General features: G+C 45.8%; 1 protein-coding gene across 10 annotated transcripts in view; it reads right to left on the reverse strand.

Moving 5' to 3' along the window:
• ABLIM1 (actin binding LIM protein 1) overlaps window positions 1-23,783 on the reverse strand; it is a 293,808-nt gene that overhangs the window by 61,809 nt on the left and 208,216 nt on the right. The window contains exon 1 of one of the 10 annotated variants that reach the window (XM_042960680.1): window positions 21,712-21,991. The exons of the other annotated variants lie outside the window; for them this stretch is intronic. The gene's annotated coding sequence lies outside the window, so the exon portion shown is untranslated. Of the gene's footprint in view, window positions 1-21,711; window positions 21,992-23,783 lie in introns of those variants that run through there. 10 annotated transcript variants of the gene reach the window in all.

Consider the following 23,783-nt stretch of genomic DNA (forward strand, 5'->3'; position numbering starts at 1 on the left):
TTTGGCATCAAGAGAACCCGGAGGTCTGCCTGCTGGTCTTGCAAACACTGTGGCCTTGGGTTCTCCTCTGGAATCATTTCTTTATCTGTACAAACTGGCATTAGAAAAGCGGCCAGGTAGGATTATTATGAAAATGAAACAACCAAAGGTATGTTGATCACCGAGTACCTGGTACCAGTCGACGCAGGTGAGATTTTTCTTTTTCTTTCATGTTGGATTATGCATGCCTTTGAAGACATCGGTCCCACCGCTATCTCCATAACTCTAGGATCGCTCTTGCTTTCCGCACAGCAAGTGCTCTCGCAACGTCTGGCGAGTTAGTATCAGAAACCCTTATCAGAAAACCTCTACGTTGATGAGCCTACTATTCCTCGCACCATTACGGCCGCCCAAAGAGAAGTGATGGATGCACTTCAGTGCTTCAGCTATAATTTCATTATTTACTTGTTTCCAGACACTGTGCTGAGCACCCCATAAGCCATATCCCTTCTGACACTCCCTGCAGCACTGTAAGGTAGGTGTTACACCCAGTTTAACAGGTGAGGAAATCAAACATTAGCAAGACCAAGAAATTGTCCGAGGTTACTTGGTTAGCAAGGGATAGATCTGTCATCTGAATTCAGGTCTGTCCAATTCCAAGCTGTGTAGAACCCCCAGGTCCTGCAGCTTTCCTAGCCCTTGGTTGTTCAGGTTACAAGGGAGGCCCCCGCTGAGGTCCACCCTGGCTCTTAGGATCATCTTTCAACTGCTTTTCCTTTCTCTAAGAATACAAATAATAGTGTATCATACAAAATTAAGGCCTTCGCATTTTACAATTTGCTAATGCTAAAGAAAGACTAGATAATTTAAGTTCTTAACAAAAACTTTACTTCCACTGTCCCTCCTGCTCCCAGCCATCAACAGTGTGATCAAATGTTATCTATTTATTTTTTATTTCTTTCTTTTTTCATTAAAAAAAAAAAAAAATATATATATATATATATATATATATATATATATATATATATATATAATTGTCAAATTGGTTTCTATACAACATCCAGGGCTCATCCCAACAAGTGCCCTCCTCAATGCCCATCACCCACTCAAATGTTATTTTAAAAAAACACCATAAATGGGGGCACCTAAGTGGCTCAGTTGGTTAAGCAACTGACTCTTGATTTCAGCTCAGGTCAGGATCTCACGGTTCATGAGATCAAGCCCTGTGTAGGGCTCTGTGCTGACAGCGTGGAATCTGTTTGGGCTTCTCTCTCTCCACTCTCTCTACCCACCCCCCCCAAAATATATTAAAAAAAAAACTTAAAAAAAAACACTGTAAATAATACCAAGGCCTTTAAGGCCAACTATCCTAAATGTTATTTCCTGACATAGGCGATCTTCACGGTACGGGACAGTGTGACCCTAAACCTTTACAAAGCAGGCCTGGTAGTTCCAGCCTGCCTGTCGTTTTCAGATTCAATAATAGCAAGGTCATGTCTCCCAGGTGTCAAACTTCCTTGAAACTGATTAAATAGCATGGAACTGATTAAATAGCATGGAAAACATCATCCCATTATTCTCTTCTGGTAAGTAAGTTATTAAGAAATACAGCATAGTTTAGAGGGTAACCAGTGACCTGAGGATCTGGTGTTGAATTTCCTTGGGTGTTAGCTGAATTTGGTATTCCCCGACCAGGTGCTTTGTCAGCAGTTGGTGCAATCTAGTCTATGCTTTGTTTTTCTTAGCTATCAAAAAATGCCATTTTATATATCATATCAGATTGTTCTCCCTTACAAGGTAGGTAGGAAGTCTTGAATATACTTTCCCGCCTCTTCTTTGGAGTAGGAAGGAGGAATGCCTTTATTTTTTCATTTAGGTAGACTTCTTTGTTGAGGTATAACATGCACTAAGACAAATGCCCCAATTGTGTACATTTGAGTGAATTTTCATAAATGCATCCAAAGCAAGAAAGAGAACGTTATCTGCACGCAGAAGCCCCCCTCAGGCCCTCTCCTAGTCCCATGACTCCTATTCACTATGCTGACTTCTAACTCCATATGCTAGTTTTACCTGGTTTTGAAGTTTACGTAAATGGAAGCAAATACGTCTGGCTTCTTTTACTTGATTTGCTGCGAGAATTATCCATGATGCTGTATGTAGTTGTACCTCACGACATCTCATGCTTGCATAGTGCTCCCTTATGTAAACATGCTACATTTATTTACCCATTCCACTCCTGATGGACATTTGGGTGGTTTGAAAGTGTTGGCTGTTTTAAACACTGTTGCTGTGAAAATTCCTGTCCACGTCTCTCGCTGAATTATATACAAGTTCCAGTTGTGCTTATACGTAGGAGCAGACGGCATATGGCAAGGTCACCGGGCATGTTTATGCTGAACTTCAGCAGCCACTGCCAAACAGTTGTCCAGAGTGGTTTTCCTTTTATTGCATTTTTAATCTGAGAGGAATTTGAAGGAATTAAATAAGAAGAATCAAATTAAGAGCTCTTTGCCAAATGGATTCCCAAAGTGTTTTTCTAACCTCTGTGAAGTGAATGATTTTTTTTTTTTTTTTTTTTACATAAAATGGCCTCTCAGTCGAAGCTCTGAAGCTCTGTAGCTTAATCCCCTCAGGTCTCCATTATTCCAGGCCCTCCAGAGTGCCACTGAGCCATTTTCAATCCTTCTTTCATCCTTGTCCTTCTGTCTGCTGTATCCTTTCAACTGATGGGGACATGTGGATGGAATGCAAATAATGCTTATATTTCAATCCTAAACTGACTCAAAATCAGCAGACAATGGCTGGTGTTGCCTGGATCGTTTTGCAGAAGGCTTTACCTTAAAGCCTCAAGAGTGGCTTCTAGTTAGGGCCAAGGCACAGTGGAAAGAGTAAGCAGAAATGGAGTTTGGAAGGTTGGGGACTTCAGTGGCTACTAAAAGATCTAAGTTTTCCTCTCATGAGTTTAAATATTTCTTATCCATTATTTTTACTGTTAATAATACCCTTTACATCTGTTCTATAGCAGAACATTTAGAAAGCATGTTCCCATTTAATTCACCCAGTGCTTTGGAGGGTATCACTTTTATGCTTAATTATGGGCTCAGAAAAGTTTTCAAGTGACAGAGCTAGTGTTCAAATCTATGGTTTTTTGGTTTTGTTTGTTTGTTTGTTTTATTAAGTCTACTCTTCCCTCCTCTCCCCTCCCCCTCCCCCCCCCCCCCCATCCTGCTATATTTCAAGCGTCAGAAACACTGAAAATTACTTTGGTAGCTTGGACAGCTTAAAAATAAGAAGCTTCTATCCTCCCTCCTTTTCACAAATTACCATGAAGGCGTCCAGAAGCTAACCACCCAGGTAAAATCCAGTGGAACTTCGTAAGTCTATCCTTCACACAAATAGCAACTCACTTGAGGATGATAATTTGAGATCATTGACAAGAAAGGATCTTGGTTCCTATAGACTCGATAGGAGCGAGTCAATTGGCCTGTTGTAGACATTTTATTAGGCTGCCTCAGTTTCTATGTGTGCAATGTCAGGAATGATTAAAAAGGTGGATGTCTGAGAAATCTGTTACGTTGAGCTTTCAGAATGAATGGATACACTGGGCCCCAAATGCTCATGTCCCTCAATCCTGTGTACTTTCTGAAAAGATTTGTATGTTCTAGAGTGTTAAAAAAGGTGTCAGAGGCTGGTTCTACCCAGCTTGCAAGACTGCTGTGTAGGTAAAGAAATGTTAATTATACATAAATTCACTTTGAGCAATATGACACAGGGAAGGGATGGACAAGGTTCCAAAACACCGGATGACTCTGGGCCATTTTCTTTCCAAACACTATACCTTGAGGGGAATTTTAAAGGGGTCTCTTCAGGAAGCTGAACCCCAGAGGGAGAGACTCTTGGAATCCAATGGAATGTTACCGGAAATATGTAGTAGGATAGCAAGTCAGGTGCCGCTCTGCATGTGGTAAAAACTATTAGCATAGTTCCTGGGAAGGAACAGTGAAAAATGCATCATGCTTCCGGCTCAATACGATTCACTCTCCAAACTCAGACACCACCCTACAGTCAAGGTCAAAGGTTTTACATCCTTTCCTTTCTTAACACCAGAAGATAAATATTTGCCTTCAAGTTCAACACTCCTGAAGCCTACTCCCAACTGGATAATTTTTTGTGTCTTGCGCAAGGGCAAACGCTTAAGGTTCCTTATTACTCATGATCTCATTCCTGGTCTCCTTTCCAACACCAGAGCATGTTGGAGTCAGGAATGTACAATAATAGCAATCCAAAGGGTCTCTTCCATGAGAGCTGCTCCAGGGGAATCAGTGATCAATATACATGTCCTGGTGGCCAAATGGCACAATTAAATGCATAGAAGGTGGGTGGGAAGAAGTATGGCAGTATCAGATTACAGGACTGGTACCCTTTATTTAATGTCTTGGTAATGACTTTATGACCCGTAGGAAACATACAGAAGGCAGGAGGGTTTTTTTTTTTTTTTTTTTAATTATTATTATTATTAAAACTTTTAAGTTTGTTATATAGTGCACAGCAAATGTGTTATCCCAACTCAGCAAGATTCCAGTTTGTCAACTGCTTTTCTTAGCCAAGTTGCTATCTCTAAAATACATTCTGGGGGCGCCTGGGTGGCTCAGTCGGTTAAGCGGCCGACTTCAGCTCAGGTCATGATCTCGCGGTCCGTGAGTTCGAGTCCCGCGTCGGGCTCTGTGCTGACAGCTCAGAGCCTGGAGCCTGTTTCAGATTCTGTGTCTCCCTCTCTCTGACCCTCCCCCATTCATGCTCTGTCTCTCTCTGTCTCAAAAATAAATAAACGTTAAAAAAATAAAATAAAATAAAATACATTCTCGTTCTGTCATTTCTTTCTCCAGGAATTACAACAGATGCCCCATCCCACCCCTCTCCTTTTCCTTCCTCAGTATTTCTATTCTAAAACAATTCTTAAAGTACTTTGTAGAAGTTGGGTAAGACACAGAGCGTTGTACGTGGCCCGTGCCTCAATTTGGAGTCCTGGGTGATCCCTTACATGTTATTTCCACTAAAACCATTGCTCTGAGTTATCAACTCCTGTGCAGATGGTTCAGCTCTTGGGCTGCCGAAAGCACGCTATCAGACTAAAAATATTTTTTCCTCCCCAGGGTTAGAGGAGCCTTCAGGGTGGAAACCAATACTGGAGCAGTCAGAAAAACACAGCTTGCTTTGAAAAACATCCTTGTCTGATTTCTTATCCCGTTGTGGCTGGACTTCACCCCCTTTAATAAACAACCCCGCCTTCCAGCCCCGAATCTACAGAGCCCAGGCTCTGTCATTTCGCTGGGAACAGTAGGGATGCTTCTACCCCTCACCCCATCACTGGGTGTCAGTTCTAATTGCCAGGAGGAAGAAAAAACAGGGTGAGAAATAAATTCTAAGAGGGGAGGCATATGAAAGAATTCAGGACCCCCGGGTTTGGAAATACCACAAATCAGAGCCCACTGAAGGCAAGGCTCCTACCTCTGGATGACCACTACGGCATTTCCGCATCCCGCAAAGAAACAGACACACAGGTCTACGTTCCAGAGTCTACACGCCGGCCGCGTGCCTTCCCTGTGCTGAGTCCTCTGGATTCCTCTGGAAGGGCAGGCCTCAGGGAGTGGAGCCAGGATAAGTGGTGAGTGCTGTGCAGCCAGGTTGCCCCCCAAAAGTGCCCACCACACCTCAACCAGTTGTGGTCAGGTGACAAGGGACCTGCCAGGAGGAACCAGTGACCGTGCCGTGGCTGGATGCCGGGACCCAGATGACAGCCGGAGCCATATACATCACCCAGTGATTTGGTGCACTCGGGGTTCCACTCTGTGTAGTCCACACAGCTCTGTAACACTCTAAGTATCAGACTGCACAGCCAGAGCTGATGTAAGCCTGCATTTTGGCCGCAGGGCAGCAGACCAGCCTGAGTTCTTTGGTGCAGCTCTCTAAGTGCGCCTTAGCAAAGTCTACCAAACGTAAAAGTCAGAGCCGGCCAGCTCCTCTGATGACAGACAGACAAACAGACAGGAAAAGCCCCGCTGCCCAGGTGTGCCGCTTGGGTCAGTCCTCTCTCCCCACTGCTAACCGACATAGACTCAGAGGCCTTTTACTGAGCTAGGGACATTTAAACACCAGGTTAACTTTTATTAAACATCCCATGGATCACAATACACAATTCTTAACTCTAGATAAGAAGCCTTTAACATTGTCCATTGCCTACTGTCAAGGTTAAACGCCCTAACTCTGGCATTCGACACCCTCTGCAATCTGGTCTCAGCTACCTGTCCAGCTGTCAAAAGTTACAGGGAGCCCTTGAGACAGATGGAGTAGGTCTGGGGAAAGGCTTGGGCATCAGCACCTTTAAAAAGCTCCCCAGGGGGTCAGATTCTGTCCCCGTCCCTCTCTGTCCCTCCCCTGCTCATGCTCTCTCGAATATAAAATAAAATATTAAAAAAAATTTTTTTTTCAACGTTTATTTATTTTTGGGACAGAGAGAGACACAGCATGAACGGGAGAGGGGCAGAGAGAGAGGGAGACACAGAATCGGAAACAGGCTCCAGGCTCCGAGCCATCAGCCCAGAGCCTGACGCGGGGCTCGAACTCACGGACCGCGAGATCGTGACCTGGCTGAAGTCGGACGCCCAACCGACTGCGCCACCCAGGCGCCCCTAAAATAAAATATTTTAAAAAAAATTTTTAAAAAGGGGCACCTGGGTGGCTCAGTCAGGTGAACGCCCATCTTCGGCTCAGGTCACGATTTCACTGCTCATAGGTTTGAGCCCCGCATCGGGGCCTACTTCAGATTCTGTCTTTGTCTCTCTCTGCCCCTCCCCTGCTCATGCTCTCTCTTTCAAATATAAAATAAAACATTAAAAAATATTAAAAAAAAAAAAGCTCCCCAAGGGGCGCCTGGATGGCTCAGTTAACCATCTGACTTTACCTCAGGTCATGATCTCACAGTTCATGGGTTCAAGCTCCATGTGGGGCTCTGTGCTGACAGCTCAGAGCCTGGAGCCTGCTTTGGATTCTGTGTCTCCCTCTCTCTCTGCCCCTCCCCTGCTCACACTTGGTCTCTCTCTCTCTCAAAAAATAAGTAAACATTAAAAAAAAATTTTAAAAAAAGCTTCCTGGGGTGCCTGGATGGCTCAGTCGGTTGAGTGTCTGACTTTGGCTCAGGTCATGATCTCACGGTTCGTGGGTTCGAGCCCTGCATCAGGCTCTGTGCTGCCAGCTCAGAGCCTGGAGCCTGCTTCAGATTCTGTGTCTCCCTCTCTCTCTGTCCTTCCCCTGCTTGTGCTCCCTTTCTCTCTCTCTCTTTCAAAAATAAATAAGGATTAAAAAATTTAAAGAAAAATAATAAAAAATAAAAAGCTCCCCAAGTGATTCCTAGGTGTGCCCAGGTTGAACACTTACAGGTTAGAATGAGCCTTCCCCAGGTCCCTCAACTTAGGCACTCCCTTCTATTTGCATTTTTTCTTGTTCCAAATATATACTTTTTATACATTACTATGAAGTAGACACACATTTATCTAATACAATAAATTATACCGTAACTGCTGGTTATGTAACAGGTTTTCCTACTAGACTTTAACTTCTCAAAAGCAAGGACACTGTAGGGTGCCTGGCTGGCTCAGTCGGCAGAGCGCGACTCTTGATCTCAGGGTTGTGAGTCTGAGCCCCATGTTGGGTGTAGAGATTACTTAAAAAAATAAAATCTTCCAAAAAAAAGCAAGAACATCGCCGTGTTCAATTTTGTATTTCCAGAGTCCAATAGATGTTGAGCACCTATTAGGTATTTTTCGTAAAAACAGTGTATTTTATATGATAGAATACCAGTGTTCCAAGCTTGCTTTGAATACTGCCTTTTCTAGGGACTCTTTCTCATCGGTCTCACCTGGACATGATCCCTCCCTCCTCTGTAATACTCTGATGGCATTTATTTATTCCACTCAAATGGCCTTGAGCTTGTAGATATTTATGTGTTAGGCAGTGACTGTGTCTTTTATAATTGCATATTATAACTATAATTATGCAATCAGCTAGCATAGTACAAGTATGAAATGTTAAGTTCTTGTTTAAAGAACGCATTAGACATCAAACTAGTAGACCAAAAATATGTCATCTAAGTATAGTGTGGGGAAAAACTATAGCACCAAAGAGTAATCGCAGAGTAAATTTTTGAGAGAGGGTTATTCTGGCGAAGCCACATTAGGATTTTGTTCTATTCTAAGCTGTTTTCCTTTTAAAAACTCTCTTTAGACCTCCTCACCTCTTTCTAGAATAATCCTAGCTCCTGTAAATTTTCTCCTCCTGCCCTTCCTGGAAAAGAGTCATTCGCATGCTTCCAGTAAGCAACAACTAGGTCACCTGCACAAAATACTCACAACTCGCAGCGGAAAAACCACCGTCTGTAGTCTCCAATATTCCCCTCCCGCTGCCCGGGACATCATAAAATGTAACGGCCTCCCTTTCATATCGGACCAAGCAGGTCTCCCTCTGCCACTCTCTCAAACTTGACCACGGTGGCATCACCTTTTAGCGACACACTATCCTAGGTGGACAGATGCTCTCTCAGTGTCTTTCTGGAGCAGAAAAGCCAGCTCAGGCGATCCTCATCCAAGACAAGTCAGTTGCCTTCTGTCCAATTAGGACAGTACAGCTGTCCCACTTCCTTGCTGCAGGCCGGCCGTGATGAGCCCGAGATGACTCAGATGAACATTGTAGGGAGGCGGGGAATGCTTATATCAAAAGCGATCAGGCTATTAGAGGCAGGAGTGCGGACAAAAGGCCGTTTTCTCTTGTGCGTAAAGAGGGCCAGTGTTAGCGAGCTGAGGAAAGAAAATGCACTGCAACCCAACGCAGCACACCCATGCTGAATACCTTATGTCACGCTACCTCCTCTCGGGCCAGAGGCCTGTCCGCAGGAGGCCAAAAGCCTTTAGGCAGGAGCCTAATTCGCCTCTGCCCCCCTAACTTGTGCAAACAAGAAGTGCTCAATAAGCATTCACTGAATGGAGGACTCTGCCGGCGGATCAAGGAGAGGGGACAGTGGCTCATTACGGCTGAAGAGGTCAGAGCAGGCTTCATGGAAAGTAGACCTTTACACGGAGATTAGAAAGAGAAGTAGACTCTCCCTTTCATTCTATATGGACCGAAACACTGCGATTTTTTTCCTATCACTTGTGTGGTAGTCAAGAAAATACCACCTGTAAAAAGAAAAAGAAAATATCACGCGTACTGTGGTGGGGTCCCCTCCCTAAGGAGAGGGAAAAAAAGGGAGAGAAGACTTCAAGGTAACCTGGCCGTGCGCCTACGTGACAATATCCCTCGTGACCTTGTAAACTGAGACTGCTTAATCAGACTACATGTTTGTGTGTGTTACCATATATGGGAGACAAAGAAATAGAAAATGTATAAAAAACTAGGCCACGTGACGTTCGGTGCTCAGTTCTTCGGGTACGAACCCCACTGAGCAGTGCCGGCACGAATAAAGTTGCTTCCTGGAAATTAAAAAGCCTCCGTGCCACGACTCTCTGTGTGGGAATCCTGCTACATTGCTATCCCATTCACCCTCTGTTTCCCCAACCAACAAAAGTGGACCCAGAAAGCCAGACATTTCTTCACCTAAAGTTCCTTTTCCATGGACAACGATCACCTGCAAGTTCATTTCTTACCCCTTGTACCTTTAACTGATAAACGGGATGATTTACAAAACAAAAAATTAAAGAAGGGATAGAAAGAGAAGACAGAAGAATACTGGTTCTTTATTGCAGAAAAGCAGCTATCTTAGGGGGAAACTGTATTTCCAATGTCACTACCATACAATATAATGCCTGAGAACAAGAAGAAATTAGCTTTATTTCAGTAATAGCCTGTTTTCTACTGCTTCTTAAATCAAGGTAAAGCAATTCTCTCTCTCTCTCTCTCTCTCTCTCTCTCTCTCTCTCTCTCTTTCACACACACACACACACACACACACACACACACACACACACACAGCCCACTGGCAGGCAACATCTGACAGTAATGGTTTCACACTCAATTTATCCTGAGCTGGTTTATACCACCTCACAGCAATTTCGTCAGGTCAACACACTTCAATTTACCCCCTCCCCCCCAACCTACAGTAAAGGACCAATAGTAAAAGTCCAGCCCAGCCTGTGGCACCTGTGTGCTTACAGTCAAGGTGAATTGAAAGCCCTTCACTAATTCCGGTGGCTGGTGAGAGCAAAGGGTGACCTTCATTAAACAGGAATGAGAAAACCACTGAACAGTTCTTAGCAATTCCTGCCTAGTCCAGAGCTCGTAGGTATGAGCAACCAGTTTTTCCCTGCGAAGTGATGAACCTGATGGTACCAAGAAATATATCCCTTACCAAAGAGACAGTAAGGATTAGTGTCCTGGTGGAGTCTATTTAGTTACGGGGATGCTCACGTTGGGGTCATGTTTTAAATTTAAATTTAAACTCCTGAAAATGTCATCACAAGCCTGAAAAGTTTTCAAATGATGCCATCCCTCAAATGATGATACCCAAGAAGTTGCTATGTCTGGCCTGTAGGCTATATGGACGTTTCTGGGATTGCCTACCGATTGTTTATCTCAGGTGGCTTTCTCTACGCTGATCACAGGGGACTCGGAATAAAAGTTATTTTCCGATATCAGCTAGAGGCAAACATAATTAAGAAGTGAAATCAGCTTTCTGAATTACGAGCTCTTTTGATAATTTATGCAGTCATTCCTCTGAATTAATTTTAATAGTTGAAACGGAACAGTACCTTTTCTTCCCACAGGCCATTTAGCAGAGTTTAAAATGGTTGCTGCACTAGTGTGATCCTATTGAGAAGTTTAAAAACTAAAGAGACAAGAAGTACCTGTTGTGGGTACCTCACACCGTCAAGTCCTTAGGGATTAAAGATGAAATTACTAGTCTCAGTGTGCTTTCTGCTTGAATGCAAATGAACTGACCTTTTAGAGAAATTAAAAATCTAATAATACATCTGAGGACATCTCCCAGAACCCGAAAGTGGGTTAGTCTAGGTTAATGCACAGGGGATGAGAAAGAACAAATCCATGCACAAGATCACATTAACAGCAAGGCAAGACAAGGGTCATTATAAAGTAACACGTGACTACAGCTACACCAAGCTCACAATCCCCCCGTGGTCACGTCAAGGCTACCCTGCTTTTTGAGGGGAGCCTCATTCCTCCCCCAGCTCCCGACACAGGAGCTGCCATTTTCTCCATGACGGCCTCCGCCCATGATGAATGGTCAGGGCTGGATAGGTGACCACACTGCAATGGTATCTTCCCCAGGGCTTCCCGATGGGAGCAGGGGAGAGAGGTGCCACCACCACAGGAGTAGCACAGCTCTGAGCTGCTGCAGCCTTGCCCTTTCCACGCAGGGGGCACGAATGCACACTCAGACACAAGCTGGCAAAGCTGAGGGCACGCCAATGGCGCCTCAGGCCCCGGCTTTGGTCCTTTCTGTCCCCCACAGCTTGGTGATGTTAGTCCCTTTCTGCTCTAACTGATGTTACGGGTTGAACTGTGTTTCCTGGAAAGATAATTTTGAAATGCTAACCCCCAATACCTCAGGATGGGACCTTATTTGGAAAGTGGGTTGTTGCAGATGTAATCAGTTACGAAGAGGATGTTCTAGAGGAGGCCCTGATGCAATAGGACTGATGTCCTCATAAGAGGAGGGAGGAGAGCTCGACAAGGAGAGGATGCCAAGTGACAAGAAGGCAGAGACGGGAGCTAGGTTGCCAGAAGCCAAGCAACGCCTGGGGCTATCAGAAATTGGAGAAAGCAAGAGGGATCCTCCCCGGGAGGCCTCCGACAGCCCGGCCCTCCCAAAACCTTGATTTCAGACCTCCAGCCCCCGGAATGGTGAAAGAATACACTTCTGCTGCTTTAGAGCCACACCCGCTTTGCAGTACTTTCCTACGGCAGCCCCAGGACACTAATTCAGCTGCCCTGAGAGGGAGTTTCTGTCACTTGTGACCAAAGGGGCCGTCGCCCAGTCTGAGGTGCGAAGGCATTCCTCGCTGTTAAAAATGAAAACGTTTTTGTATCCAAGTGCCTTGGGCCACCCGAGTAACAGCTGTTTCTTCAAACCCTCAAAAGCAGATCACACACTCAGGCATGGTCTTTTATTTCCTCATTAATATAACTTTCTCCTGAGAAGTTACACACATAAAGTGTATGCACAAACGAGGGGATTGGTTATCCAGGCCCCACGCTGGATTCAGACTTCAGAACCCAACAATTAGTGCTGGTGAATTCCAGGGAAAGGCTGGCACCCACTGAACTAAGAACCCCTGGGGATTACAAAAGACAGTTTCCTTCTGCTTCCTTTTCAGTTAAACTAGCAGGCATGCAAACACTTTTCTCATTAGCTTCTCATTTTGCTAAACTCTGTAAGAAAATTCCTAGAAGCCTTGCAATTCTGCCTGGTGGTGTTTTGCAACTGGGTTGAGATTTGTAAATGACTGACAGCAGATGCCATCCCCTGGACTCCCAGGGCTGCTTACGAGGATGAGAATAAGGCTTTTGCCCTTTTCCTCGCAAACTGGAGGAAGAGCCTGAGGGGGACGAACCCCAGTTTTCAGATAGAGAGCATGCAGCGGGTAGAATTGTGGTCCTCACCAAATACGCCTACCTGGAACTTCAGAAGGTAATCTTGCTTGGAATAAGGGATTTTGCAGATGTCATTAAGGGAAGGATCTTGAGATGAGGTCATCCTGGATTCAGGTAGGCCCTAAATCCAGTGGCAAGAGAAGGGGAGACAGATGTAGAGATGCAGAGAGGAAGGCCAAAGACTGGAACGATGTGCCCGCAAGCCAAGGAATGCCCAGGATCGTTGGAGGCCATCAGGGGCTAGGAGAGAGCTGGGGATCGGTTTCCCATCAGAGCTTCCAGAAGGAACCAACACCTGCCTACACCTTAATCTCAGCCGTCTGGCTCCCAGAACTGTGAGATAATAAAGTTTCTGGTTGTTCTGTTTAAATTTTTTTTAATGTTTCTTTATTTTTGAGGAAGAGAGAGACAGAGTGTGAGCAGGGGAGGGGCAGAGAGAGAGGGAGACACAGAATCTGAAGCAGGCTCCAGGCTCTGAGATGTCAACACAGAGCCCGACACAGGGCTCGAACCCAGAAACCGCTAGTCATGACATGAGCAGAAGTCAGACGCTTAACCGACTGAGCCACCCAGGCGCCCCAAAGCTTCTGTTGTTTTAAGCCACCAGGTTTATGGCGCTCCGCTGCGGCAGCTCTGGGAAACAAACACAGGGCATCTCTAAATGCGCAGGCCTTAAAGGGAGAGCACAATGGGTGGTATGGGTTTCTCCCGCTCACCATGACCCACGGTCTACAGCATTACAAAACCCTTGGAATTTTCAAGATTTCACAGAAATCTCCCCATATTCAACGAGGATGCTGGCCCCCAAACTTGCTCTGAACCCTTCACAGTCACGCAAAATCACTTATTAACGCACCACACGGATAGGGCGCTGGGCTGGGAGTAACTCGAGCTAAAGCCATCCGTCCCCCCTTCAGAAAGGCCACCGTGGAGTGTCCCCAAACACATGGGACAATGTGAAGCAAACAAGGCATCATCTTTGACCGTTGGCCAGTCATTATTTACATATACGGTTATTCTTTTGTACTTCTCGGCAGAAGATAAAGATTGAGGCCACGGTGTACCCCTTAAAAAGGAGTCACAAACCAGTAAGCACGGACTCTGAGTCACTGCCAAGAGAAGAAAAGGAGACTGTAGGAAAATATACACAACGTGGTCATATTTGTATACAAACGAATATATGCCCTCCCCTGTTGACAGGAGCAAAGCAAGATACAGAACTACATACTCTGTGGGACCGAATTTATGTGACAAAACCCCGTATCTGTAAACACCGTGATGCATGCCAGGGAGAACAGACCGGACGCTCGACAACAGCCACTTCTGGGGAGCGGGGTTGGGGAGTGAATGGAGGATGTTTGCTTTTACCTTAGACCAGGGTCAGCAAACTAGCCTGCGGGCCTAATCTGGCTCACAGCCTGCTTTTATAAGTGAAGCTTCGTTGGAACACGGTCACGTGCATCTATTTACCTGGTGTCCACAGCTGCTCTGGCCGTACCCAGCAGACTGGAGTAGCTGAGACAGAAACGGTACGGTCCACGAAGATGAAAATCTTTACCATCTGGCCCACTACAGAAAGAGTTTGCTGCCCTCTGCTTTTTTGGGTACAGTAAGCAGAGAAGTTGAAGCGTGTCGCCCAGGTTGGGGGAGCACTGAACTGCTCTGAGGTCTACTCTTGGCTCTCTTGCCAATGAGCTCAGCCTTCTCGTGTTGCTTAGGTTTCAGCGTCCTCAGTTTTAAGAAGAACGGACCAGATTAAATCTATGGGACTTCTTCTGGCCATCATAGTTCGGTCTCGAGCAGGAATTACCTTTAATACAGAGAAGCGGTTCGAGAAGAGATCTTTCTCGTTGGTGCAAGGCCAAGTCTGGGAACCAGCCAACTGAGCTGCAGCTCATGTCGGTGTGAGTTCAGATTAGGCAAGGCCCCAATTACCAAGTGGCTCTGGTCTGGGCGTGGCATGAGTGAACAATTAACCAGTCAGAAACTGCTTTCTAATGCTCTCATCGCCCAGTAAGTTAAACTGCAAATCACAAGACATTTACTAGGGAGCGTATCCAAGGCCATTATGCCACTTGAGAAGCTGTACTAAAAGTCAAAGTCCCCCCCATCCCCCCTGCCCCCGCCTTGCTCAGGGATGGTTAAAGGGCCAGTAAGTGGCTGTTTTCTTTGGGATGGATAGAGAAGCTGGATGACCCATTGGGGTTCACCCACAGATGCCACACCCATGCCATAGCTGAGCACTCAGCGGTCCTATCCCAGTGCTGGAGGGCCTCTGGAGTTTTGTCCCATCCACAAATTGCATGTGGCACCACCTTCCTGCTTATCATGCCTCCCACTGAGGGAAATGGGAACCAGCTGGGTTGGCCCAAACCTGGGTGAAACCTGGTTATGTGCCAAGGAAAGCGTTGACGGACCAGCCTGACAAGGCTTCGGACTCTGAGCTCCTAGAGCTGTCATCAGGACTTGTCCCGTGCCGGGAAGTTCAGCCATCAGACAATGAGGGACCCGCACCTGACACGCCAGCACAGGCTACCCGTGTGCCAGCTGGAGACTCGCGCCACAGACGTGGAAACCTCTGGGCGTCAGCTCTGCGGAGAGACCACAGTTTTACCAGCTGAGAATGCGCTTAGAGAATTACATCTCTAGGTCAGCAAAGGCTTCTGATCTTGGCTTTCTACTTCAGCAGCGGAACTTGCTGGGGCCAACCCAACTCATAAGGACTGGTGTCCAGACCGGTGTTGAGGAAAACCAGACAATTGGAAGCACTTGGAGATGTGAAAAATACAGAAGAAATGCTGCTACTTTAAAAACTTTTAGGCTTTTTCCCAGTCACTTCCCCCCCAAATTTCTAGCTGTGGTGTTTTTCTCAGTATAAGCTTTATGTTTTAAAGCCAAGGGAAATCAGGGTGATGTCGAGAGCCAAAGGGAGGAAAGCCGGTTCCCAGGGCTGCTCAGTGGAACCCCTCAGTTCGAGTACACACGTGTGACTCAATGGCAGCCGGCATTTTTACGAATGGATTTGCTCACATGAGAAAAATCAGATTTTAAACAACCAATTAAGTTGTCAGTTAAAAGGAAGTGACATGATCCACAAACTAGCTCCTTAGAGACAACTAAGCTCACATTTATAATATTTATATGATATTACAGATATTGTAAATGATACTTATAAGCTCAAACAATAAGGAAGGGAGGGAGAAGGTGAAGCCTTAGGTTTCCTTCATTGGGCAAATATGACGGACCTGTGAGCCAGATGCCTGATGAGGAGAAAAAGGCCATAGAATCCAGGCTTTGAAGGCAGACATCTTGGATTCAAACTCTGACCCTGCCAGTAATCACCGATATGCCATCAAGCAGCTGCTCTGAGCCTCAGTTTTGTCATTTGCAAAACAAAGAGGAGGGTGAAACTCATGGAGTCCCACGCACCGAGTTGGTAGAAGGGCCTCGTATGAGACAGGTTGATAAAGTACCAAAGGCAGTAAGGTTTACAACAGTAACTCCAGCCATAACCACCCTTCATTAGAAACTCCTGTCCTCAAGGAGCTCACCCTGCAGAGGGGTAGCTGAGCCGGAAACAAGTGCCTACCACAGGGTCAGACTGTTAAGTTATGCACCAAGTGAGGCGGGCGTCACAGAGAAAGTTGTCCAAGGCTACTGTGAAGGGGAGTCAGGGAGACATCACAGAAGCGGGGCACCTAGACTTAAAGAGGAGTTAGGCGTCTACTAGGCAGAAAGCTCTTCCTCCCACTATCCCATCCCATCCATCCATCCACCCACCCATTTATGGAGCACCTACCTTCTGTCAGACAACGTTTTAGGTGCCGGGGATATGGCTGCACCTGTCATGAAGTTAACTACAGTATAGCAACAGGTGACAGAGAGTAGACATGTATGCAAACACAGATGAGTTTCAGATCGTTGGGGGGGAAAGTGCCATGAAGAAAATAAGGCAGGTCGAGGGGTAGAAAGGGACCTGGAGGTTGGAGGTGGAGGCAGCTGCGGACAGGGTGGTCAGGGGAGGCTTCTCTAAGGAATGGCAGGCAGGTTGAATAATGGGAACACCAAGACTTGGGGGAAGGATGTTCCAGGAGGAGGGACAGCGAGCGCAAAGACCCCGAGATGGAGACCGCAAGTGCTTGGGGCACAGAAAGAAGGCCAGTGGGGCTGGTGTGAATGAGGAGGACAGATGTAAGTGACCAGGAGCTTACTCACAGAGGGCTGTGTAAGCCGAGATAAGATTTTTCAATATAATTCTGAGGTTAAAGTCAAAACAAAATACCCAGTCGATAGCATTTTTTTTTTAATGCTTTCAAACTCTTTAAAAAAACACAAAGGAAGCCTGGAAATCTACCCTCCCTCCCTGCCCCCCCGCCCCAGTCCTTAGGCCCCCAACTTTGTTACGTAAGAACCAACACCTTCTTTAATCTACTGCCAGAACCAGATACACTTTGCATCCTAAACAAGCTGCCAAAACAAAGCAGAAAGCTGGGCTTAAACTCTCTGTTAGAGGATGTTCTAAACTCTGCAAAACACATTGCTTTATCTTTCAAGTATGTTTATTTGGACAAGGTATACGGATATAAGCGGATATAAGCACGGATGCAAGGAGCCAGCTGCAGAGAAGCAAGACAAACTAACAAAATGATTATTTAGCAGGAGGAAAAGATAAAAGCAGTCTTAAGTATAAGCAAACATTTCTGCCTCATCTAACGTTTCTGAGCAGAACACGACCCCGATGTGACGCAGCGCTGAGGAGGACACAGACACGTATTTGCCCCAACCATTCTGGGCTTGACGGGCAGGAAGAGTGGCGGGGTATGCTTCCTTTTTTACTGGGGCCCTCTCTCCCCCAGGGCCACACCTTAAGCTGCTGACAAGACCCGTCCTTACTCATATGGGCTCATACCAGGGACTTCTCTTGGGAAAGTGGAGCCGGGGTCAATACACCCATTACAGCACGAAGACTACCTTCCGCTTCTTTATCTGCCCCATTTCAAGCCATCTGCCTCATCTGGACACCCCAGGTCCTGACATCTGGTTCAGGAAATGGGGGCTCTTTGAGCAAAACCTGTCCAATTTCTTAGGAGACACAGCCAATCCTCAAAGATGTCATGTTAGGATACACAGCGTAAAGCAGGTAGATTCTTTTCCTTTGTGACCTACAAGTTCTTTCTTTGGACTGGATAGTTTTCAACAAAGAGGCTGAGAATACCACGCCTTTGGGTCAAACCTCAGGGTTGGTCATGCTTTTTAGGCTGTTAAATCCATGTGGCAGCTTTCGCAGGTGGGATTTTAAATAATAGCAGAAGTTTAATTTCTAGGCCTCATGCAGAAAAATTTATAAGGCTCCCCCATTCCATATCCTGCAATAAATAGACCTGCTTTTGCGGTATTCTTAAAAGATTCCGCTGGTAGTCCCTCAAACGCTAAAAGCTGCTTTCACGGGGATTCGATTTGTCCTTTTGAAAAAAATACAGACAGACTATATGAACACGGCATGCGAGCTTCTCACAGATAAGCTCCTGGGTGGTCTTTCTATCGAAATCATTGACATTCACTTGTGTATTCATCAACTACCAAGCAGCCAATATGGATAGACACTGTGCCATATCTTGGGGATAAAGTGGACCTAAATTACTAGCATTCTCTGTGCTCATGGATCTCAGGTCTAGTAAGTGGGGCGGGGGGGGGGGGGGGGGGGGGCGGGGAGGAAGTGAATTTTAACAATGAGAAAATGTTTCCAAGAGAGTACATGAGCATGATACACTGGCACCCCTAGGTAGAGGTAAAAAAAAGGAAGGTTTTGGAGATAAAAGGAAGGTTTGCTTTGGAATCGAAAAGCAGAAAACATAATTTGTTGATACCGCCATGGGCCAGTCCAACCATATCACCAAGAATGGACTCTGACTAGCAGAGGTGTTTCCTGATATTTTCAGCCAATGCCAAGTGCTGCCCCCTACCCCAGCTGGGCTTGAGGGGAGTGCTCCCCAGAGTAACCTGTCTCATCCTGTTTGGGTGACTTCCTCCTGGAAGTCATGGTGCTGAGTGCAATGTATCATGTTCTTGGAGAAACGCCCTGAAAATATAACACATATAACTTAACTATTTTGTGAGGTTATGAATGTACACTTATGAAATTGAACATGGGTCCACCAAAAAAAGTAAAGGGGAACTATGGGAAATTCGCTGTTCTACATGTCTTATATCAGTATTTGTTTGCAACAGCTTCATTCAATTGGAAATCTGTTAACCTTTGGGAGCGAACAAGCAGCAGCTTACGCTAAAGTTTTAAGAAAAATTTTAAATGAACGGGCACCTGGGGGCTCAGTCCATGAAGCGTCCAGCTCTTGATTTTGGCTCAGGTCATGATTTCAAAGTTTGTGAGTTTGAGCCCAGCATCGGGCTCCATGTTGACAATGTGGAGCCTGCTTAGGATTCCTCTCTCCCTCTCTCTCTGCCCCTGCTCATTCATATTCTCTGCCCCCCCCCTCAAAAATAAATAAATAAACTTAAAAAAATGTTTTTAATGAAGAGAAAATTCTAGCTATGGACTTTACTATTATCTTTGAAAGGGGAAAAGGCTGTGACTATTCTATTTCATCGACAAAAGAAACCTAATTTCTAGAAAACCAGAAGGTTTGAGACCCATTGGAACAGAAGGGGAAAGGAAAGAGAAACAAAAGCACTCAGCTGCAGGTTCCAAAAGAAAAACCCAAATAGGCGTGCCCAGATTTACTCAAAGCCCACATATCAAAAAACCTGTATTTGCAGACTTGATAAGTTACGGGTAATTATTTGCTTTATAAAGTGGGCGATTACACGGGATTCTTTTTTAAAAAATAGTACATTCCTGGGATGCACTTAAGATGCAACTCACTTTAGAGAAGTCTGACTACTATGCAAGCAAGGCAGTGTATCAAACAAGGCCCATAAGGGATCACGAGGCGGGCGGCCAGGAGCAGAAGAATGTATATCCAGAACAGTGTTTAACCCCTGCTTCCCCACCCAGCGCAGGATGTGGCTTCAAACAAAAGCAGAACAAAATAAAAACCAACATGGTCAGGGTAAAGTATCTGTCTTGTCATTCTTCGTTTGACTCAACCACCCTCCCTTGGGGTCTGCCCTTCCTCTTCAAAGCCCTCTCTTCCTCTCTGTGATAGTTGGCCTCGAAAGTGGTTTCTTTACAGCAGTGGTTCAACTGGCGGGCAATTTTGCCCTGTGGGGAATGCTTGGCAACGTCTGGAGACATTCTTGGTTGTCACAACTGGGGAGGAAGTGCTATGGCCAATAGTGGGTAGAAGCCAGGGATGCTGCTAACCATTCCATAGGACTGTCCTCTGCAACAAAGAATCATTCTGTCCAAAATGTCAATGGTGCTGAGGCTGAGAAACTCTGGTCTACAGGAGGCAAGATCATGATGGTCCCTCTATAGAGGTGGGATGCAGGTTCTAAGTAGTTCGGACTTTGCTCTCCTTTTAAGTGAGCTATTATTTAGCTGGAGGGGAAAACATGGAGAGCTGTTGTCTTGATACGATATGCCCTGAGTCCCCTGGATAAGGCACTGATATAAGAGTTAGACTCTGTGACACATTAAAATGGCTAAGCACCCACTTGAAAACATTTGGTCAAAACATGCATTCAAAGAGCAACAATGAGAGGCTTGGCAAAGCCACATACTTGGTCTTAAAAAGCCTTCTCGAAAGTAATTTATACCAATGAGCCGTGGCAAATTCACCTATTCTCTAAGTACATCGTGACTCAACAAGCCTTTTGATCCATTATAGAATGGCAACAATTATAGTTTAATGAGTTATTTTCACTTACTTGTCAGAACCTGTTTGGATAATCTAAATAACTTCACATCCTCTTAACATTCCTTGGGAGGCAGTCTTAGGCAAAAGAGGCTCAGTTTTCTTTTCGATCCCCAATCCTGGTTAAGTGACAGATGTAGCTGCTATGGCGACCAGTCTCCTGTTGGGGTTTGAAACCTACTCTTTCCCCCCCTTTTCCAAAATCATAACTCTGTTTCTTTCACAGTTGAGATTTTTCTTGCCTCCTTCCTTCCTTAGAGCTAGTGTAGCATACTTTAAAACTTTTTTTTTTTAATTTTTTTAACGTTTTATCATTTTTGAGACAGAGAGAGACAGAACATGAACAGGGGAGGGTGAGAGAGAGAGGGAGACACAGAATCTGAAACAGGCTCCAGGCTCTGAGCTGTCAGCACAGAGCCTGATGCGGGGCTCGAACTCACGGACTGCGAGATCATGACCTGAGCCGAAATTGGACGCTTAACCGACTGAGCCACCCAGCTGCCCCTAAAACTTTTTTTTTCCCTAAAAAATAAACTTCAGAGCATGGTTTAATAAACAGGAATACTGTTTTCACCCTAAGGGCAAGAAGCTCTAGGCAGCTCGCACTTCATGCTCAAAGATGGTGGGACAGGTCACCATCGAGCTTTTTCCATCTGTAGCTACAACAAAATAGGAATAATCCCCCAAACATTTTGCTTCCTCATTTTCATTCATGGGGGAACTTCTTAAAGAAAAAAAAAATACCCACACATTTATAGTAACAGATACATCTACTCAATTCTCCATGCCACTAAATCCTCAAACAGGACTCCCAAGCCCTTTTCATCTCAAATATAAATCCCACAGAGCTCCACAAGCCACAGACCAAACACACACACACACACACACACACACACACACACACACACACACAAACTCTGGAAGCCACACTCTCCTTTCAATCATGGGGGGAGTAGCCTGAAAAAACACACACACTGTTAAAAGGTCAATATACCAGAACTCTCAAATAACCTGCCTTTCCTGCTCTTTACTCCAGCACTGTACCAATGAAAAAAAGCTCTGTAGCTCATTTCGGATCCTAAGAAAAACAAGAAGTTTAAGTAAAATGTATCTCAGGCCAATGCAAAGTGGCTTCCGTCGCCAGCATCAAGCCGAGCACATCTGCGGGCCCCTCGGGGTCTCTGTGGTCACCGAGGAAGCCAGGAATTCCACGTGTGTCCTGCAAAGCCAAGGACCCCTCGCGCACTGACTGCTTTACCTGATGCCAGGGTTCCTTTTCTTCTATTTCTGTTCCTTGGCTGTGCTGAGCTGGGAACGCCTCCGGGCTTCAAACTCAGAACACGGGCGAGAGGCTTGCGAACGCCAGACCTCGGCTCCGACAGACCCGGGGGGTCCCTGCCTGCCTGGGTCACCTAAGCAGGCTTCTCTTGGAAGCTAGGCGAAGGCAGCCCGCATCTCCCTAGGGGCACACGCCGGAAAACAGAACAGAATGGGGCCGGCTTTCTCACGCCTCCCTCCCCGCGCTGTCCTCACTAGTTACACACACACCAGTAAACCACTACGGGCCAGTCCAAGTTCCCACGGAAAGGAGGGGGGGAGCTTTTCTTAGTTTGGAGGCAGGTTGGGGGAAAGTACCATTCCTTCACAGCCGCTGAACAATTGCCTGCACCACAAATCTGACAATAATTGTCCCCAAGGCAGAGGCTTGCGCCGAAACCAGGTTCGTGGGCTTTGGAAGTTTCTTTCTTGGGGTCGGGAGGACAGAAAGGTGTTCAGCTGAACACAGCGATCAAACAGCTGGCAACCTGCTCCCTCAAGTCACTGCTCTGGAGGCCCATATTATGAAATCCTTTATGCGGTAAAACAGCAACTTGATTTGGGTTCCCATTAGTGATTCAGAATTTTCTCATTTTCAGGTTCATAGATTTTTCAGGGAAGCGTGACCAAAAAACGACTGTGCTTATCAAGCTTCCCTGAGACATATTTTTGGTACATTTTGCATTGTGCTCTTTCTATGGCAGACAAAAAAACAAAATCAATAGATACCTTCTATATTCCAGGCACTCCATACCCACAACCTCACGGCCAACTAAGCCATTCTGCAGAAATCCTGGATGAGCCAGTGACAGAAGGTGAAGCCACAGGCTTTTCATATACGTGAACAGAGAGAAGGAGCCAGAAACCTTCTACTGTCATAGCACAGCACTTTTCATGTACCCCTTCCTCGGGACGAGGGCAGAATTCTGTTACAACTCTTGTCATTTTCAATGTGACTGGAGTGATTTAGGGGAAATTTTCCTGGAGATTATTTGCCCACAAAATCAGCTAGTAGAAAGACCCCTTGTGTATGTGTGGAATCTCTCTAAGCTGGTTTGAGCAATTCCTAACAATTCCTAACATTGCTCAAGGAATGTAAGGTGTTTAGCAACAAAACAGTGCTTCTAAATGAAGAGGAAGCTACTGGATTGCACACCATAATAATTAGCATTTTTTTAGTGCATTTTTCTTTCAAGAAGTCAAAAGCATCCATGATTGTGCCTTGACCGCACCCTTGCAGGGCCAGTTTCTCCCAGTGGGATCTGTTGCTGCCCTCCCACATGCTGCTCCCCCTACCCCCTGTCCCAAGTCACCCAGAGCAGGGCAGATTCCCGGGCCTGGGGCCTGGACTCCGGGAATCAGAATTTCTGGGTGAGGCCTGGGGATCCACATTTCACACCAGGTATCCAGATGATTCTTATGTACAGAGGTTTTAGGATCCCAGCCTTAAAACCTTGGCAGTCAGGGACTATACCTTTTACTTCTGTGCCTCGGAACTTTGTCCCGTGTTTGGGACATCAGCAGGCAGTCAACTGTTTGCCTGAGGAGTGAAGGAGTCCCTCCTTACAAAGGCAAAGGGGAAACTCAGTTGGGCTCTCAGTCATGGCTAGAAGTACTGAAACATCAGAACTGGCATCACTGATCCCCGGATTTTATCTTTCTACTCTCCTGTATTCAGAGTACTGGTCCCTCTTTCAGATTTTATTTAACTACCTCTATATCTTCCGGGATGGGGAAAGAGAAGGTGGTTCATCTTCCAATTTACCAAGCAAATTTCCAAACTGGTGAGTTTCCAAGTAACAGGGGCCCAAGATAATCCCAATGTGGAGTCAAGAGGTTTGAGAAGTCTGCCTGGTTGGACAGCCATTGTGGAGCGATAATGAGAAGGCTTTCCTGTTGACCTGCCTCTTGTCCATACACATGGATGTGATGTGGGAAAGAAAATAAAGAATCAAGAATCAAAGGAAGGGCACAGGGATCTGTTTGAGGTGATTCCAGAATCTATCCACGTTT

This window comes from Panthera tigris, chromosome D2 (assembly GCF_018350195.1).
Source record: "Panthera tigris isolate Pti1 chromosome D2, P.tigris_Pti1_mat1.1, whole genome shotgun sequence".
In the NCBI taxonomy this organism is placed as follows: Eukaryota; Metazoa; Chordata; class Mammalia; order Carnivora; family Felidae; genus Panthera; species Panthera tigris.